The sequence below is a fragment of the Rattus norvegicus genome, chromosome 9 (genome assembly GCF_021556685.1).
Source record: "Rattus norvegicus strain SHRSP/BbbUtx chromosome 9, alternate assembly SHRSP_T2T, whole genome shotgun sequence".
Taxonomy (NCBI): domain Eukaryota; kingdom Metazoa; phylum Chordata; class Mammalia; order Rodentia; family Muridae; genus Rattus; species Rattus norvegicus.
The window spans coordinates 67,267,416-67,289,262 of NC_141542.1; the positions used below are offsets into that span (position 1 = coordinate 67,267,416).

Below are 21,847 nucleotides of genomic sequence, written 5' to 3' on the forward strand. Positions count from 1 at the left end.
TAGAACTCCAGAGACTAAACTACCAACCAAAAATACACATGGAGGCATCCATGGCTGCAGCTGAATAAGTTGTTTGGCATCGATAGGAGGGGAGGCCCTTGTTTCTGTGAAGGCTGGATGCCACACTATAGGGGAATGCTAAGAAGGTGAAGTGGAATTTAATTTGTGGGTGGGTGAGACCATAATAGAAGCAGGGAGTGGAGATAAGGGATAGGGAGTTTACAGTGGGAAAATCAGGAAAGGTGTAAACATTTGAAATGTAAATAAATGAAATATCCCATAAACATGATGCACACATGCATGATACAAATCTATTCAGATGTTAGGAAGCGTGAAATTTGCAGGTGAATAGGTGGATGTAGAACATATCACGCTCAGTAACCCATTTCTCAGGCAACCCAGAAAGACAAAAACCTGGATGTTCTCCTTTATTGGATGTCCTAAGTTCTGAATCTTTACATGTGAACATATAGACTAGAATAACCGTAAAACTCAAAAAATAGGAGTGGAAGGACCAAGATGGAAATGGGACTCTCTCTACAATGAGGAAGATCAATACGCAAGTGCTTTGAGGTGATAAATGGGGAAAAAAGGGCAGCTTTGCCTGTGGACTGGGTATGTAGGCAATAAAGACGGAGAAGGAATGAAGAAAGAGAAATAACAATGAGAATATTTGAAAAGTAAAACAGAATCATTTTCTGTTTACTTAACCTGTCTACAATATTCAAGTAATATATTCAGATAATATACTACATATAATACCTAATAGAATTGCAGAGCCACACATAATATTTCTAGATGTTGGTGGTCAAGGGAATTCATAATCCCTCAAAACAATATGGTCTATGGCTGTTGTCCTTAGTTGCTACCCAGAATTTAAAGGACAGGTCCTAATGATGAAAACATCATGAATGCTAGACAACATACCTGTAGAAATTCAGCTAGAACTGACCTGAGGATCACTGCCTTGAATATTGGCTTTCATGATATCAGGATTTGCTATGAGAAAAGCCATCAAGTCTTATGCAGCAGTAAAATCATAAATCTTAGCAATGGCTGGACTAGCAAACTATCTGCAATGTTGCAATTATGGCACAGTTTAGTCTGATGATGACCAGCATCAACCTAACTGGTCTAGTATAAGTCCTGTCAACAGGAGAGACATCATGCCCGGGACTATAAACTTAGTCAACTATTTGTGGCTGGAGAGAACGTGGACTTACATGGAAAGCCTGCTAATACCTGTCTCCTTAAGTAGTATGCTTTCTGTTTTCTAAATTCCTATCCTTATACCCTCAGGTAAATGTAGCTCTTGTGTATCATCAATGAAAATCCCTGCAGCAGATGAAGAATCTTTCAGGCAGTACAACTTGTCGAAATGCAGAAAATAAGTGACTGTGGAGTGTTCAACAACAACTGATTAAACCAAAGGATCTAGCAAATCACTGAAGAGGGGTGGAAAGTTTGTGAATGTGTGAGAATTGGGAGAGCTAATGATAAAATAGGTCCCCTCAATACAAAACACACACACACACACACACACACACACACACACACACACACACAAACACACATTACCTATAAACTCTTATGAATATGGTTTCCTGAAAATCAGTTAACATGACATTGAAAATACATGAAATTTCATATGACATCACCACAAATAAAGAGCTACAAGAGGCCAGTGACTACTGAGAAGGAGAAACATTTTTCCCCAGAAATAAAAACCCATGCAAGTATTCCCAAATCCAGTGAGTAGTCCTAGGCACTTATACATATAAGCAAAGCTAAATTGATTCAGCATGTTACATACCTACAAGTATTCATGAAATAACAATTAACCTATAACGAATTTGGGAAGAAGAACAATTGGAGGAGAAACGGGTTCATAGAAATGATGTAGATGCAGTGCTCATGTACGAAATAATATATAGCACATTTATTACAACTTAATAAGAAAAGCAATAATAATTATAATGCATCACAAATATATCAGATACTGCAATTAATATATTCAAGTAATAAAAATATACCAATTTTGTTTTCTTTATTTGGCCCTTGCATATTAGTACAAAACTTAGAATTAGACATTGCCTAAATTATTCAATAGCAAGTGTTAACCATTTTCATTTCCTAGAAGAAAATCACTGTTAAAAATTCACTTGGATTTTTTTTTTAGTTTAAAAACTAAGTCTTAAGTAAAGGGTTCATTGAAATAAATTATTTATCCAGCTTAATTGTATACATGTCTTAGGCTTGTATTTTCTCTTTATTTAAAAGTAAAATTCTGATAGAATTTGAAAAATAGTCAATGAAAAATAGCTTCACTCGCAGTTCCTGCGATCTATTTGTAATCTTTCTATGTCTAAATCCAAAATTTCAAAATATATACCTTCCTTGGATGCCAAATGGAAAATGCTTTCACAACTCCATTTTCTATTATCAATAATTGAAACTAAGTAATGTTAACCTTGTTCTATTGTTTCCTGACTTTCCCATGCTTAGTTGAAAATTAGTATAAGTGATCTGTTTATTGCTGTTTCCTGCAGTATCTTCATGCATGAATTAAGATTTTCTTTCATGAAAGGATAGAACTCTAGAGAGTTATAAATCTGTGCAAAAGGGGCATGAAGCTATTTCTCTGTTTTATTTGACTGTAGAGTCTCAAAGAACCAGGTGCATCCTGTTCTACCCTTTCTGGATACTGATGCCTAGTTTCAATGATATAAAAAACTTAAAATGTACTTAGCATTTTGTGACAGATACTGACCTAAACCATGATTTTCTTGTGGAAAAATATTGTGTGAGAACGTGATTTTTTTCAATGGGAAGCTGGCATGTTGCACTGGGAGGAATAATGACAAACTGACTTTTTTTCTCATAGTTTCCAACACTTAAAGACATTTTCTTCAAGATTGTTTTAGCAGAGTCTAGTATTTGTGACTCAACACATGTCAGGGCAAGGTCACACATGAAGGATGCTTGAAGAATCATCAGTGACTTGGGGAATACAGATTTTATTATCAACAGGTTCAAACTGCTGACAGAGTGGATATACTTGCTAAGACAAGTAATCCCACAGGAAAAGTGCATTTCTGAAATTGATAGCTTATCTGACTGTTGGGTTACTGAGAGAAGAGAAGGAAGGAATGTGCTAAGTCTGAATAAGCCTACAGTTGTCTGATTAAGCTATGGAGTCTACTAGACTTTAATTTAAAATATTTTAAAACTAAAATAAAATAATTTCATAAAAGCTGGCTGCCTTTTATTTATAGACATTTTTATGCTTAAAGAGTATATTAATATATTTGTACAAAAGCAAAAGAACATCCAGGAATGTTTTTATAAAATAAAGTAACTTCAATACCACATCCAGTAACACTGTTAGGGTTTCCATTACAAGAAAAAGACAGACAAAATATATATTAATTATTGTTCTATCTGACATGGTTAGTTCCTTAAGACAAGTGCTATTATTCTATCATGTCTCATCATAGATTTTTCTGAGTGCCTGAGGATGTTTTTAATATTAAGAGAGACTATACTCAAGGCTGTATAACTGAAAGCTTCTCTGACACTGGGAATTAGTGCTAATACTAGGTTTAGGTAAGGGTATTGATTCACTTGCAAGAGGAAGAAAAACACCTTAAGCATTTGTGCCAGTATATTTAACAAGTTCTCTTTGAGTCATTATGATTCAAAAGCTAAATCATACATTTTTTTCTTCACAACTTGCAAAATGTCAAAAAGTAAATAAAAGCACAATAACTTATAGTAGACTTAATATATATATATATACATATATACATATATATATACATATCTTCACACACTAAACATCTTAACATGAATCTTTTGTTGATGGAGACATGTACGTAGGCATGTGTATTTATGCACACTGACATAGTCTACATATATTTAAATATATGGGAAAATATTTAGAATGAATAATATATCACTTGAGAATAGTATATAGTATCACCATACAGGTTTCTAAGTCCAACTGTTTTAGATATAAGTAACTGTTTTAAATATAAAACATGCATGTCAAAAGAAAAATACAAGTCACAAAATTCTTGAATGTTACAGGTACACATTTAGTCACATAGAAGGCACCACTAAAAAGGCTTATATTGTGCATTTCATGATACAAAGTGGCTGTCTAGAACATTTTTATGCTGTTTATAGTCATAAAATTGGAAGACTTTTAACTGTATACTTTACTGACTCTAACTATAAGTTGTATAATGATAAGCCCATTCATTTTACTTAATACCCTAGAGTATATAATGACCAAAATGATCATTTCCTTCTAAACATTATTTATTTGAATAGTGTAGTTTCCTTCACCAAGTCTAGTTCTTTTGGCTAGTCTATACTTGAATTTAGAAGTGGAAAGACTTTTATGTATTTCAGTTTTGGGAGCCATGTGGTCACTTGTGTGGTCAGTGGTGTCCTTTTGAGTCTATGGAATATATATCTGCAGACAAATATTGGAAAGGGGTTTTCATCCATTTCCATATTTTCTCATATCTCCTTTGAGCAATTGATTCTTAACCACAATAATCATTTGCTTCTGTGATTATCTACTACTTAAGTAAACTGATGCAATTTGAAAATGCATTACACATTACTAAGGAAGTTCTGTCTAAACTTATCAATAAACTTACAAAGTTTTCTCAAATGTTATACAAAGCTTTTCCTTTAAGTTATTGCAAAATATTTGCCAAGAACATTAGAAATAAAAATGTTTCATTTTTGTAATGCTTTCCTCTTCAGACTCTTACTTGACTCTCTCTCTCTCTCTCTCTCTCTCTCTCTCTCTCTCTCTCTCTCTCTCTGGAATTTCCTTGTACATTTGCTTTCTTTTCCCAATGATAATATGCTAATCGAGGGGGAAAGAGTTATAACAACTTTGGCATGTTTTATTCACTATATGTCTGCCTTCTTCACAGTCGTGTAATTGAAGACCTTGTCTGACCTAATGAGACAGTACTAGGAAGTAATCCTTCGGAGCTGTTTAAGTTTTCTTGAGGTTTGACAAGGTTAGTGTATGTCTAAGCAGCAAACAGCCATCTCTGAAGTAGGAGTATGTGCTCTCAGGCAATGCAGTTGTCCTGACACCCTAGTCTGGGACTTCTAACACCCAAACTGACAGAAGTGTTGCTTGTTCATTAAACTACTCAGGATTTTCTTAAATCAGTTCAAACTTAGGTAATGAAATCTAAAACCTATGTATTTGAATATATCAGATACAATTTCATATAAAGTTTATGAATGGAATTAAGGAAAACCATTTGATATAAAAAATAGTCCTTAGAAGATTTCTTATTGAATAAAGTATTTGTTGAATAGGCTTGAAGCTTTGTATTCTGGTCCCTAAAAGGTATTTTACTTCTGGTGAACATGATTACCTACTGCAATTTCAACAAAACAAGAAATTCTTTGGTTGTGTCAATCAGATCTATAGTTAATGTAAAGCCTATAACAAGTAACAGGATGTACAGTGGTTGAGGAAAATTCTGATATTAATTGTAGAGTTATACAAGTACAAGCATGTATAAACATGCATCTGCATGCACTGGTGCACCCACACAAATTTGAATATCTATGTACCTGTGCATGCATACTACACAACACACACACACACAGATCTATATCTATCTATATCTATATCTATATCTATATCTATATCTATATCTATATCTATATCTATATCTATATCTATATCTATAGATAGATAGAGAGAGAGAGAGAGAGAGAGAGAGAGAGAGAGAGAAAGAGATTTTAGAAAATTCAAAAGCTTCCCTGCTACTATCTTGTCTAGTGTTATTGCAATCTGTGGTTAAAAATTCACAGAGACAATATTACTGTTCTTTTCCTGTCTTATACACTATGTTTTTTTCCACTGGCCATTGCTTTCAGTTGCTGAAAAATGAAGTCTATTTAGGCTATAATGCTAGCAATGTTTGTAATAAGAACTCTTTGGTACAAAAGTTCACATTTTAAGGTCAAGAGAGAAGTTTTTAAAACCTTAATTTTTAAAAAGTCTACCACCATGGAAACCAAATACGTATGTCTACATTACATGATACTCTGTGATCACTGCTATTTTGATAAGCAGCTGGTTAGCCTAGAAGTTATACAACAGACTCCCAACCTTCTGTCAAGTCTTTTCTCTACCAGGTTTATCCAGCATACCTTAAATAGCTGGTTGAGACTCCATTTTTACATCTTTTAATAAGTGATGGAATTAGAAATAGAAGGAAGCCAAAAGGAACTTACTCATCCTCATGTTTGATACTTGTGATTTCACATAATGAAACTAAGGAGTTTGACTTACAGTTGGTGGCAGTGTGAACATTATCACAAACCAGACCTCTATTCGGTTATGAAGCTCACCTTCCATTTATTAAAATGACACACCTCTGTTTGGTCATGATACTTACCTCTCCATCTATCACAACCTCTGGCCTATTCTTTTCATACAATTAGTTTTGAAATTGTTGTTGTGTGGTGTTAGTTCTATGGATTTTAATGGTTGTGTCAGTATTCACAATAAAAAGTAGGCACAAAAAAGTCAAAGTGGTCAAATTTCTGGGTAACACAGCCATTCTGCTTGTCTTGGTTTAGGGACCTCGGCAAAAAATAGACAGTTTATCTTTGCTGAATTGCAGGTAGATTCATTTTTAGGTGGTCATTTGCAGGCATGTCTTTTTTAGGTGGAATTTGGCTATTTTCTTTAGTATCTTCTAGATAACCTTATTGTGCTAAGCTTAAGAGCTGCAGAAGTGCTCAAGTTGATATCCAAGTTGAGTATAAGCTTTATTTATATAGTCTATTTACTTTTTATGTTTTTATTATTTACCATTTATACTTGGATGCCATTAAGTGATCACTGACTGGAATCATGGTAAATTGATATTTACTCAACTATAAAAATAATCTTGTTGATGTTGTGATCTTTCCATTTCACATTATTTCCTGCTATTATAAAATTCAGTGAAAAAAAATTTCATTTTTAAGTTCTGAAATAGAACATGACCAAAGTGTGTATATGTGTGAAGGGGGTATCCACATAAATACATTATTTTGTGTATTTAACATATGCTAATAGAAGTAACTTTGAGGTCATTATTTGAATAATTTTAGTAAGAATTCAAAGAATAATTTCATGCTCATTAACATTTTTCACATTCTTAAGAAAACACAAATGCCACATAACTAGGATTCCTCAACAAAAACTGTCATAGAAGAAATATGTACAACAGCATATTCCCTGGAAGCTCTGGTTGCTTGGCATGAAGTCAAACTTTTATCCAAGAAAACTACCTCTTTACATCTGTCACCTCTTTGCAAGACTACCTAATCTTCCTAAAGAATGGTCCAACACATGTGTCAAATTATTTAGTGAGACTGATTATACATGACTACAGTAGTACATGGTGGAATAGACAATCTGCATATCATATAGCAATTTTCCCCTCTTAATCAACAATGGTCTTATGTGCATTTAACCCCATGTCAAATGCAAATCTTAGGTTTGATGAGCATTTATAGTATGTGCAGAATTATCAGAAAACTGTTGATTATTAGAAAACTAATAATGACAAGAAAAACAGCAAATGAGGCAAAGCAATATGCACATACAGGCACCAGAGCACTAGCACATTGGAAAATAGAGAACCATGAAATATCTGAACATTTTGGAAGTTTCCTTCTTCTATAAACACTTATAGATACACATTCATTACACACACACACACTCACACACACACACACACACACACACACACAGAAATCAACAGAGAGATGTGGGGGGGCAGAATACAGTGAAAGGACACCCACATGCATCTTTTAAACTACAAAACTTGAATGACCATGAATATATAAATAATGAATTCAGTCAGACATATAGATAGTAAACAAATCTATTTTCCTTAAGTTGTACTGTCTCTCTGTTTCTGAATTACCAACTAGACATAATACAAGGTCAATACATAAAATGGGCAACCTGACACAATTCCTAAGCAGAATACCACTAAGACTATTGCAATATTCAATCTTCTAGCATATTCATCTTATTTCTATAATTTCTTTTTTTTTATTAACCTGAGTATTTCTTATATACATTTCGAGTGTTATTCCCTTTCCCGGTTTCCGGGCAAACATCCCCCTCCCCCCTCCCCTTCTTTATGGGTGCTCCCCTCCCAACCCTCCCCCCATTGCCGCCCTACCCCCAACAGTCTAGTTCTGGGGGTTCAGTCTTAGCAGGACCCAGGGCTTCCCCTTCCACTGGTGCTCTTACTAGGATATTCATTACTACCTATGAGGTCAGAGTCCAGGGTCAGTCCATGTACAGTCTTTAGGTAGTGGCTTAGTCCCTGGAAGCTCTGGTTGCTTGGCATTGTTGTACATATGGGGTTTCGAGCCCCTTCAAGCTCTTCCAGTTCTTTCTCTCATTCCTTCAACGGGGGTCCTATTCTCAGTTCAGTGGTTTGCTGCTGGCATTGACCTCTGTATTTGCTGTATTCTGGCTGTGCCTCTCAGGAGCGATCTACATCCAGCTCCTGTCGGTCTGCACTTCTTTGCTTCATCCATCTTGTCTAATTGGGTGGCTGTATATGTATGGGACACATGTGGGGCAGGCTCTGAATGGGTGTTCCTTCAGTCTCTGTTTTAATCTTTGCCTCTCTCTTCCCTGCCAAGGGTATTCTTGTTCCCCTTTTAAAGAAGGAGTGAAGCATTCACATTTTGATCATCTGTCTTGAGTATCATTTGTTATAGGCATCTAGGGTTATTCAAGCATTTGGGCTAATAGCCACTTATCAATGAGTGCATACCATGTATGTCTTTCTGTGATTGGGTTAGCTCACTCAGGATGATATTTTCCAGTTCCAACCATTTGCCTACAAATTTCATAAAGTCGTTTTTGATAGCTAGTAATATTCCATTGTGTAGATGTACCACATTTTCTGTATCCATTCCTCTGTTGAAGGGCATCTGGGTTCTTTCCAGTTTCTGGCTATTATGAATAAGGCTGCGATGAACATAGTGGAGCACGTGTCTTTTTTATATGTTGGGGCATCTATTGGGTATATGCCCAAGAGAGGTATAGCTGGATCCTCAGGCAGTTCAATGTCCAATTTTCTGAGGAACCTCCAGACTGATTTCCAGAATGGTTGTACCAGTCTGCAATCCCACCAACAATGGAGGAGTGTTCCTCTTTCTCCCCATCCTTGCCAGCATCTGCTGTCACCTGAGTTTTTGATCTTAGCCATTCTCACTGGTGTGAGGTGACATCTCAGGGTTGTTTTGATTTGCATTTCCCTTATGACTAAAGATGTTGAACAATTCTTTAGGTGTTTCTCAGCCATTCGGCATTCCTCAGCTGTGAATTCTTTGTTTAGCTCTGAACCCCATTTTTAATAGGGTTATTTGTCTCCCTGCGGTCTAACTTCTTGAGTTCTTTGTATATTTTGGATATAAGGCCTTTATCTGTTGTAGGATTGGTAAAGATCTTTTCCCAATCTGTTGGTTGCCGTTTTGTCCTAACCACAGTGTCCTTTGCCTTATAGAAGCTTTGCAGTTTTATGAGATCCCATTTGTCAATTCTTGATCTTAGAGCATAAGACATTGGTTTTTTGTTCAGGAAATTTTTCCAGTGCCCATGTGTTCCAGATGCTTTCCTAGTTTTTCTTCTCTTAGTTTGAGTGTATCTGGTTTGATGTGGATGTCCTTGATCCACTTAGACTTAAGGTTTGTATAGGGTGATAAGCATGGATCAATCTGCATTCTTCTACATGTTGACCTCCAGTTGAACCAGCACCATTTGCTGAAAATGCTATCTTTTTTCCATTTGATGGTTTTGGCTCCTTTGTCAAAAATCAAGTGCCCATAGGTGTGTGGGTTCATTTCTGGGTCTTCAATTCTGTTCCATTGGTCTATCTGTCTGTCTCTGTACCAATACCATGCAGTTTTTATCACTATTGCTCTGTAATACTGCTTGAGTTCAGGGATAGTGATTCCCCCTGAAGTCCTTTTACTGTTGAGGATAGCTTTAGCTATCCTGGGTTTTTTGTTATTCCAGATGAATTTGCAAATTTTTCTGTCTAACTCTTTGAATAATTGGATTGGTATTTTGATGGGGATTGCATTGAATCTGTAGATCGCTTTTGGTAAAATGGCCATTTTTACTATATTAATCCTTCCAATCCATGACCATGGGAGATCTTTCCATCTTCTGAGGTCTTCCTCAATTTCTTTCTTCAGTGTCTTGAAGTTCTTATTGTACAGATCTTTTACTTGCTTGGTTAAAGTCATACCGAGGTACCTTATATTATTTGGGTCTATTATGAAGGGTGTCGTTTCCCTAATTTCTTTCTTGGCTTCTTTCTCTTTTGTGTAGAGGAAGGCTACTGATTTATTTGAGTTGATTTTATACCCAGCCACTTTGCTGAAATTGTTTATCAGCTTTAGTAGTTCTCTGGTGGAACTTTTGGGATCACTTAAATATACTATCATATCATCTGCAAATAGTGATATTTTGACTTCTTCTTTTCCGATCTGTATCCTCTTGACCTCCTTTTGTTGTCTGATTGCTCTGGCTACAACTTCAAGAACTATATTGAATAAGTAGGGAGAGAGTGGGCAGCCTTGTCTAGTCCCTGATTTTAGTGGGATTGCTTCAAGTTTCTCTACATTTAGTTTAATGTTAGCAACTGGTTTGCTCTATATGGCTTTTACTATGTTTAGGTATGGGCCTTGAATTCCTATTCTTTCCAGGACTTTTATCATGAAGGGGTGTTGAATTTTGTCAAATGCTTTCTCAGGATCTAATGAAATGATCATGTGGTTTTGTTCTTTCAGTTTGTTTATATAATGGATCACGTTGATGGTTTTCCGTATATTAAACCATCCCTGCATGCCTGGGATGAAGCCTACTTGATCATGGTGGATGATTGTTTTGATGTGCTCTTGGATTCGGTTTGCCAGAATTTTATTGAGTATTTTTGCGTCGATATTCAAAAGGGAAATTGGTCTGAAGTTCTCTTTCTTTGTTGGGTCTTTGTGTGGTTTAGGTATAAGAGTAATTGTGGCTTCATAGAAGGAATTCAGTAGTGATCCATCTGTTTCAATTTTGTGGAATAGTTTGGATAATATTGTTATGAGGTCTTCTATGAAGATCTGATAGAATTCTGCACTAAACCCGTCTGGACCTGGGCTCTTTTTGGTTGGGAGACCTTTAATGACTGCTTCTATTTCCTTAGGAGTTATGGTGTTGTTTAACTGTTTTATCTGTTTCTGATTTAACTTTGGTACCTGGTATCTGTCTAGGAAATTGTCCATTTCCTGTAGATTTTCAAGTTTTGTTGAATATAGGCTTTTATAGTAAGATCTGATTTCTTAAATTGTGGTGATATTTTTTGATTTTCATTCAGCCTATTCCATTTGCCAATTTCAGGAAGAATGTAGAAAGTGTGATTTAAGATATTGAAGATAGGTTATTTAAATGTAGCATTAAACTGTCATCCAAATTGTCAGAATTTGATAGTTATATACAAACATTATATATTTCTTAGGACATTTTCACAGACAATTGCTGAAATTATTGTATATTCTAAGACAATGATTAACATGATAATTGGAAGTTTAAACTTTTTTTAATGGTAAAATTTATATTTATATTGAGGGGAAAGCATGAAGTAAAACACTTTTTATTACCTAAATTTACAAAATACAAACTATAGATTTAATTTTAAAAATTCAAGGTAATCTGGAATACATGAGTTTATTGATGTCAATGACAGTTTAAACAGAAGAATGTCTCTGGGAAACTATCAATTGTCACTTAAGTTAATAATTATCTTATCCAGCTCCTAGAGGTGTTGCAGTTTTGATTGCTGTATCACATGAGTGCCATTACGTGGCAGAGGGGAAAGAGGCTATGTCAAAGCTCAGTACTTTGTGAATGTCTGACCTGTGAATGTCTGAAGGTTTACTGACCTAACATTTTCTGAATAAAAGGACCACCACCATTCTGGTGCCAGAGGACCTGGACCAGAAGCTGGCCTGGGACTAAAAGAATCCCATTGATAGGTCCTAAGCAGAAGTGCATGCAGGACACCCCAGTGGTATTTCTGAAAAGAGAAAGAAAGAAAGAAAGAAAGAAGGAAGGAAAGAAAGAAGGAAAGAAAGAAAGAAAATATATTTCCAGACTTATGAGGATTTATGTCTAGAACTTCAGTTTGATTTATTGATCAATATTCCTGTTTTTATGCTGCTGCCTTGTGGTTTTTATTATCTAAATCTCAATAGTGCAAGTATAACCTATGAATGTTGTCACCTCAAATAATTTTTTTATGTTAAAGATTATTTTAGTTGTTGTTCTTGCTTTTCCATATGAACATGAGAATTGTTCTTTTAGTTTCTGTATAGAATTTTGTTAGAATTTTGATATGGATTTCACTGATAATATAAATTGTTCTTAGTAGGACAGGCATTTTAACAATTTAAATCTTACTGATCCATGAGCATGGATTATTTTATCTTTAAAATTTACTTCATACCTCAACCCAGAGAGAGACAGAACCAACACTCCAGACCCTCTCCCATACCCAGAGACAGTTTGAGATCCAGGAATGTCATAATACTAAGATCACAGGTTCACAATAGAGACAGATCCAGTCAGACATGAAGGCCAGTTAATATCTGGCATAACTAGATAGCAAGAGGCAAGTGCAGGAATATAAGCAAAAGAAACTAGAGCCATTTGGCATCATCAGAACCCAGTTCTTCCACTACAGCAGGCCGTGGATACCCTAACAACTCTGAAAAGTAAGACTCTGACCTTAAATCTCATCTCCTGAAGATGAGAACGTAAGGAGAACATACATAGCTCCCTTAAAGAAATACAGAAAAATACAATCAAACAGGTGAAGGAATTAAATAAAAAATGATCTCGAACTGGCAATAGAAACATTGAAGGAAACACAGAGAGAGACAACCCTGAAATGAAAAACCCAGGAAAAAGATGCAAACATCACCAACACAATAAAAGAGAGAGAAGAGAGAATCTCAGGCATAGAAGATATTGACACAGCAGTCAAGAAAATAGAAAGTGAAAAATTCTCCTAACCTAAATCATAAAGGAAATTCAAAATACAGCAAAAAAAAACCCCAAAAACAAACAAACAAACAAACAAACAAACAAAAAACCCTAAGAATAATAATAAGAGAGAAAAGATTCTCAAGGCAAAGGGCCAGGAAACATTTTCAACAAAATCATAGAAGACAACATCTCTGGTCATAAATGTTAAATAAGCATACAGAACATCAAACAGATTTGAACAAAAAGAAAAATCTATACCATCATGTAATAATCAAAATAATAAATGTATAGGAAAAAGAAAGAATATTAAAATGGTAGAAGAAAAATGCCATGTGACATATAAAAGCAGATCTATCAGAATTACACAAGTATTCTCAATAGAAAGTCTAAAACCCAGAAGGTTTTGAAAAAATGTGATGCAGACCCTAAGAACACACCCTTTCAAGAACACAAATGCCAATCCTGGAACTAGTCAATCACCCTGGATGGAGAAATTAAGACAAAACCAAATTTATTTATTTATTGTGTTTGTATCTTCACAATTTTTTTCTTTTCTTTTTAAACAATTCTTTTTTCTTTTTTATTTTTTTCTCGGAGCTTAGGAGGACCGAATCCAGTGCCTTGTTTGCTAGGCAAGTGCTCTACCACTGAGCTAAATCCCCAACCCCTTTCTTTTCTTTTATTGGACAATTTATTTACATTTCAAATGTAATCCCCTTTCCTCATTTCCTCTCTTTAACATCCCCCTTCCTCTGCTTCTATGGGAGTGCTCCCCACCCACCAACTTCCTCCTGCCTCTCCACCAAGGCATTGCCCTATATTTGGGCATTGAGCCTTCAGAGGACCAATGGCATCTCCCAACAAAGCCATCCTTTGCTACATATGCAGCTGGAGCCAGGGGTCCCTCCATGTGTACTCTTTGGTTGGTGGTTTATTCCCTGGGAGCTCTGGGGCATCTGGTTGGTTGATATTTTTCTTCTTCCAATGAGGTTACAAACCCCTTCACTGCCTTCAGTACTTTCTTTAACTCCTGCATTGGGGACCCCATATTAAGTCCAATGGTTCACTGCAAGCAACTGCCTCTGTGTTTGTCAGACTGTGGTAGAGACTCTCAGGAGACAGCAGGCTCCTGTAAGCATGCATTTCTTTTTTTTTTTTTTTGTCTTTTTCTTTTCTTTTCTTTTTTTTTCGGAGCTGGGGACCAAACCCAGGACCTTGCACTTGCTAGGCAAGTGCTGTACCACTGAGCTAAATCCCCAACCCCAAGCATGCATTTCTTGGTATCCACAATCATGTCTGGGTTTGCATTGATTCCCAGGTGGGGCAGTCTATGGATGGCCTTTACTTTGGTCTTTGGTCCAAACTTTGTTTCTGTATCTCCTCCTGTGAGTATTTTCCCCCTTTTAAGGAGGACTAATTATCCACACTTTGGTCTTTCTTCTTGAGCTTCATGTGGTCTACAAATTGTATCTTGTATATTCCAAACTTTTGGGCTAATATCCACTTATCAGTGAGTACATACTATAGGTTTTCTTTTGTGATTGGGTTACCTCATTCAGGATGGTATTTTCTAGTTCCATTTATTTGCCTAAGAATTTCATCAAGTCATTCTTTTTAATAGCTGTATAAATGTACCACACTTCCTGTATCCATTTGACTCTTGTGGAACATCTGGTTTCTTTCCAGCTTCTGGCCATTATAAATAAGACTGCTATGAACAGACAGGCACATGTGTGCTTGTTATATGTTAAAGCATCTTTTGGGTATATGTCCAGGAATAGTATAGCTAGGTCCTCAGGTAGTACTATGGCCAATTTTCTGAGGAACCGCCAGACTGTTTTCCAAAGTGCTTGTACCAACTTGAAATCCCACCACTAATGGAGGAGTCTTCCTCTTTCTCTATATATTTGCCAGCATGCTGTCACCTGAGTTTTTTATCTTAGCCATTCTGACAGGTGTGTGTGAGCTAGAATCTCAGGGTTGTTTAGACTTGCATTTTCTTGATGACTAAGGATGTTGAGCCCTTCTTTCTTTCTTTTCTTTTTTAAACAGCAAAACTATGTCTACTTTATTTTTAACAAAAAAGTCAACATGCTTTGGAAAAAAGATAACCTACTCAACAAATGGTGATGGAAAATCTTCATTTATACATGAGAATATTGAAACTACATTTTTAATTTTTTTTATTTTTTATACAGATGAGGATGTTTGCAGCTAACCATTGGGCTGAGCAAGGGGACTCCAATGGAAGCTTTAGAGTAAAGGCTGGAGGAGACGAAAGGGTTTGAAACACCATAGGAAGAACAAGAATATCAACCATCCAAACCTTACCAGAGCTCCCAGAAACTAAACTGCCAACCAAAGAGTACACATGAAGTGACCCATGACTCCATCCACATATGTGGCAGAGGATGGCATTGTCCAGCATCAGTAGGAGGAAAAGTCCTTGATCCTGTGAAAGCTTTTTTCCCCGATGTAGGGCAATCCTAAGGCATTGAGGATAGAGGGGGTGGGTAAAAATGGGAGCATCCTCATAGAAGTAAGGGGAATGGGAGGGGCTGTGTGAGATGAAGGAAAGATGATAACATTTGAAATATAAATACATAAAGTATCCAAGAACATTTCTTTTGGTGATTCTAGGCCAATCAAAATTCTTCAGGTGAGAATTCTCTGTTTGTCTCTGTTCCCCAGTTTTAATAGGGTTACTTGATTCTCTGGAGACTAATTACTTGAGTTCTTTGTATATATTAGATATTCATCTTCTAAATCCTATACTCAACCAAACTGAGAAATCTAGAGGAAATGGTCAATTTTTAGACAGATAACAGATACCAAAGTTAAATCAGTATCAGTTAAAACATCTAAACAGTCCCATAACCCCTAAAGAAACAGAAGCACTCATTAAAAACTTCCAACCAAAAAAAGTGAAGGAACAGACAGGTGTTTTGTAGAATTCTATCAGACTTTCAAAGAAGAACTAATACCAATACTCTTCAAACTATTCCACAAAATAAAAACAGAAGGAACACTACCGAAATTGTTCCATGAAACCACAATTGTGCTTATACCTAAAACACCCAAAGACCCAGCAAAGAAAGAGAACTTCAGACCAATTTCCCTTATGAATATCAAATATCAATATGAAAATACTCAATGAAATTCTCACAAACTGGCAGAAGGAACACCCATTCAGAGCCTGCCTCACATGTGGCCCATACATATACAGCCACCAAACTAGATAAGATGGATGAAGCAAAGAAGTGCAGGCTGACAGGAACTGGATGCAGATCTCTCCTGAGAGACACTGTCAGAATATGGCAAATATATAATAGGTGAATGCCAGCAGCAAATCACTGAACTGAGAATGGGAGCCCTGTTGAAGGAATTAGAGAAAAGACTGAAAGAGCTTGAAGGGGCTTGAGACCCCATATGAACAACAATGCCGACCAACCAGAGCTTCCAGGACTAAGCCACTACCCAAAGACTATACATGGACTGACCCTGGACTCCAACTGCATAGGTAGCAATAATAGCCTAGTAAGGGCACCAGTGGAAGGGGAAGCCCTTGGTCCTGCCAAGACTGAACCCCCAGTGATCGTGATCGTTGGGGGGAGAGCAGTAATGGGGGGAAGTTGGGGAGGGGAACACCCATATAGAAGAAGAGGGGGAGGGGTTAGGGGGATGTTGGCCTGGAAACCGGGAAAGGGAATAATAATCAAAATGTAAATAAGAAACACCCAAGTTAATAAAGATGAAAAAAAATAATTTTATCACTTTAAAAAAAAGCAAAAAAACAAAACAAAACAAAACAAAACAAAACAAAAAAGTTCTCACAAACTGAATCCAAGAATATATCAAAACGATCATCCATCATGACCAAGTTGGCTTCATCCCAGAGATTCAGGGATTGTTCAGTATATGAAAACCCATCAATATAATAGACTACATAAACAAACTCAAAGAAAAAAATCACATGATCATCTCATTAGATTCTGAAAATGCATTTGAGAAAATTAAGCACCCCTTCATGGTAGCAGACTTGGAAAGATCAGGAATTCAAGTACCCATACCTAAACATAGTAAAAGCAATACACAGCAAACCATTAGGCAACAAAATCAAACTAAATGGACTAAAATCAGGAACTAGATAATGCTGACCACTATCTTCCTACCTATTTAACATATACTTGGAGACCTAGACAGAGCAATTAGACAACAAAAAGTAGTCACAGGGGTACAAATTGGAAAGGAAGAAGTCAAAATATCACTATTTGCAGATAATATGATAGTATACTTAAGAGACAAAACCAAATTTAAATAATATATTTCTACTACAGAAGATAATAGAAAGAAAATTCCAACAGAAAGAGGGAAACTAAGGCAAATCAAGGAATTAATTATCTCACAACAAACCCAAAAGAAGAGAACCACACAAATACAACACCACAACATCAATAAAAAGTACAGGAACCAATAATCATTGGCTTTAATGTTTATTGTTATCAATGCACTCAATTCCCCAATAAAAATACATAAGCTAACAGACTGGATATGTAAAATGGGCCCAGCATTTTCTTCCATCCATAATATAGGCATAAGTTACAAAGATAGACACTACCTTAGACTAATAGGTTAGAAAAGATTTTTCCAAGCAAATGGTCCCAAGAAACAAGCTGAAGTAGCCATTGTAATATCCAATAAAATATACTTTCAATCAAAACTTATTATAAGAGATGTGGAAGGTCACATCATACTCATCAAAGGAAAAAAACCTAACAAGATGAAGTCTCAATTCTTAACATCTGTGCCTCAAATTCAAGGGCACCCACATTTGTAAAAGAAACATTACTAAATTTCAAAATACACATTGGTCCTCATACAATAATAGTGGGTGACTTCACTACCCCACTCTCACCAATGAACAGACCATGGGCACAGAATCTAAACAGGCACACAGTGAAACTAGAAATTATGAAACAACTAGATTTAAGATATATCTAAAGAACATTTCACCCTAATCAAACAATATCCTTCTTTTTAGTACCTCATCATAAGATTTCCAAAACTGATCAGATAATCACACAGAAAACAAGCCTCAGCAGATTCAAGAATATTGAAATAATCCCATGCATTCTGATAGATTACCACAGACAATGGCTGGTCTTCAGTCACAACAAAAGAAACAGAAAGCTCACATGGAAACTGAATAACTATCTACTCCTGATAACAATATCAGGGAAAAATTAAAGAAAGAAAATGAAGTCTTTCTAGAATTTAATCAAGATGAAGACACAGCGTACCCAAAACTAGTGGCACACAGTGAAAGCAGTACTAAGAGGAAAAGATATAGCACAAAGTGCTTTCATAAATAAATTGGAGAGCGTTTACACTTAACAGCACATCTGAAAGCTCTTGAACAAAAACAAGCAAACCTACCATAAAGAGTAGAAATAATCACTCTCAAACCTGAAATCAACTAACTAGAAACAAAGAGAACCGTACAAAGAATCAACCAAACTAAAAACTGGTTCTTCGAGAAAATCAACATGGTAGATAAACCCTGAACCAAACTAACCAAAGGGCAAGGAAACAGTATCCAAAAGATCAAAATCAGAAATGCAAAGAGAGACATGATAACAGAAACTGAGGAAATTTAAAAAAATCATCAGCTTCTACTACAAAAGATTATACTCAACTTAGATGAAAGAGATGATTTTCTAGACAGATACAAAAATACCAAATTTAAATCAAGACCAGACAAACTAAGAAGTTTCATAAGCACTAAGGAAAGAGAAGCTGTCATTAAAAGTCTCCCAACAAAGAAAAAGCCCGACCTGAGGGGTTTAGTGCAGAATTCAATCATACCTTTGGAAAAGAACTAATACCAATACTCCACAAAATGGAAACAGAAGAAATATTGTGTTGTTCATTCTATGAAGCCACAGTTACTATGACACCCGAAACACACAAAGACCAAACAAATAAAGAGAACTTCAGACAATTTTCTCTTATGAATATAGATGCAAATATAGTCAATAAAATTCTCAAAAACTGAATCCAAGAGGACTTTAAAATGATCATTAGCCATGATCAAGTAGGCTTCATCCCAAGGATGCAGGGATGGTTCAATAAAAGGAAATCATCAATGTAATCCACTCTAGAAATAAACTCAGGAAAAAAATCACTTGGGCATCGTATTATATGCAAAAATGCCTTAGAAAAAATACAAAACATATTTATGTTAAATTCATGGACAGATCAGGAACTCAAGGCATATACCTAAACATAGTAAGAGCAATATACAGCAAATAAACAGCAAACATCAAATTAAATGGAGAGAAACTTGAAGCAATCCCATTAAAATCAGGGACAAGGGTACCCATTTTCTCCCTATTTATTCACTATAGTACACATTGTTCTAACTAGAGCAATTATACAGTAAGAAGAATTCAAAAGGATACATATCAGAAAGGAAGAAGTCAAGGTATCAAGATTTGAAGTTGATATGATACTATATTTACACAACCCCAAAAATCCCACCAGAGAATTTCTGTACTTCTGCAAAGTAGCTGGATATAAACTTACCTCAAACAAATCAGTATCCTTCCTCTATTCAAACGATAAATGCACAGAGAAACACATTAATGAAAGAACACTCTTAAAAGTTGTCACAAATTATACAAAATGTCCTTGGCATAACTCTAACCAAGTAGTTGAATGATCTATATGAAAAGAACTTAAAGTCTCTGAAGAAAAAAATTGAAGAAAACCTCAGAAGATGGAAAGATCTTCCATGCTCATAAATTGACAGGATTAATATTGTAAACATGGCTATCTTACTGAAAACAATCTACAGATTCAATGAAATCCCCATCAAAATTCAAACTCAATTCTTCACAGAGATAGAAAGAGCAATTTTCCATTTCATCTGGAATAACAAAAAAGCCAGGATACTGAAAACAATTATGAATTATAAAAGACCTTCTGGTGGCATCACAATTTCTGATCTCAAGCTGTACATACTATGCAGCAATACTGATAAAAATAAGTGATCACTTGATCTTTGATAGAGAAGCCAAAACCATACAATGGAAAAAAAAGCATTGTCAATAAATACTGTGGGTCTAACTGTCCATCTGCATGTACAAGAATGCAAACTGACTCATTTTTATCTCCTTGAACAAAGTTCTATTCCAAGTGAATCAAGCAACTCCAAATAAAACCTGATTCCCTGAATCTAGCAGAAAAGAAAGTGGGAAAGAGTCTTGAACACATCAGCACAGGGAGTAAATTTACTGAACAGAACAGAACTAAACACCAATTGCTGAGGCTCTAATATTAACAATTAACAAATGGTACCTCATGAAAATTAAAAGCTTCTGTAAGGCACAGGACACTGTCAATAGAACAAAATGACAACTAACAGATTGAGAAAAGGTCTTTACTAACCCTATATCTGATAGAAGACTAATTCAAAATATACAAAGTACTCAAGACGTTAGACGCTAGAAAACTGAATAACTCAATTTAAAAATGGAGTACAGAGCTAAACAAAAAATTTCTAACTGAGAAATATCATATGGCCGAGAATTACCTAAACACTGTTCAACATCCTTAGTCACCAGGAAAACACAAATCAAAATGACCCTGAGAGTCCACATTACCTCCATCAGAATGGCTAAGACCAAAAACTCAAGTGACAGCAGATGCTGGCAAGAATATGGAGAAAGAGGAACACTCTTTCATTGCTTGTGGGATTCTAAATGGAACTCAATCTGGTGCTTCTTCAAAAAATTGGAAATATTTCTACTTGAAGACCCAGCTCTACTCTTCCCGGGCACATTCCCAAAAGATGTTCCATCATATCACATGTACATGTGTTCCTCTATGTTCATAGCAGCCTTATTTATAATAGTCAGAAGCTGGAAACAACCCAGATGTCTCTCAATAGAAGAATGAATACCGAAAATGTGGTCCATTCATATAATGGAGTATTAGCTATTAAAAATGAAGACTTCACAAAGTATAGGCAAATACATGGAATTAGAAAATATTCTGTATGACACAACCCAGACACAAAATTACATACATGGTATGTACTCAGTGACAAGTGGATATTAATCCAAAAGCTCAGAATACTTACAATACTCAGGAATCACATGAAGCTTAAGAACAAAGAAGTATGGATGTGTTAAACCTACTTCAAAGGGGGAATAAAATAATTATGAGAGGCTGAGGGAGGGATAGACCTTGTGGGGGAGGGGAGAGGGAGTAAAAAGAGGGGGAGAGGATCAGGTGCAGAAAGAGACAGGAGAGAAGTCCAGAGGCCTAGGAGAATGAATGAATAGAAATAGAAATAGGTAGCATTGGTTGGAGGGAAACTTGATGCACCCCTAGAAAGTCCCAGAAGCCAGTAGTATGTGAGACCCATCGGGTCTATCCCAAGACCCAATCGGGATGTCAATGGCTGAAATACCCTCAGCAAGAGATAGAACCTGAAGAAATCACATCCAGTAAATAGACATAGCCCCCAGTGGACGGAAGGGGCTACCGATTCATCTCAAAATTTTTACCCAAGATTTTTATCTGTCTAAAGGAAATGAAGGGACAAAATGGAGCAGAGTATGAAGGAAAGGCCATCCGGAGACTGCACCAATGTGCCATCAAATCCAATGCAGACACCAAACCCTGACACTGTTGCTGAGGCCAAGATGTGCTTGCAGACAGTAGCTTGGT

The 21,847-nt window shown here is 36.0% G+C and overlaps 1 pseudogene; it reads left to right on the plus strand.

Moving 5' to 3' along the window:
* The first annotated feature begins 11,872 nt into the window (after positions 1 to 11,872).
* On the plus strand, positions 11,873 to 12,014 carry LOC120094929 (small nucleolar RNA SNORA17; annotated as a pseudogene).
* Positions 12,015 to 21,847: the final 9,833 nt, after the last annotated feature.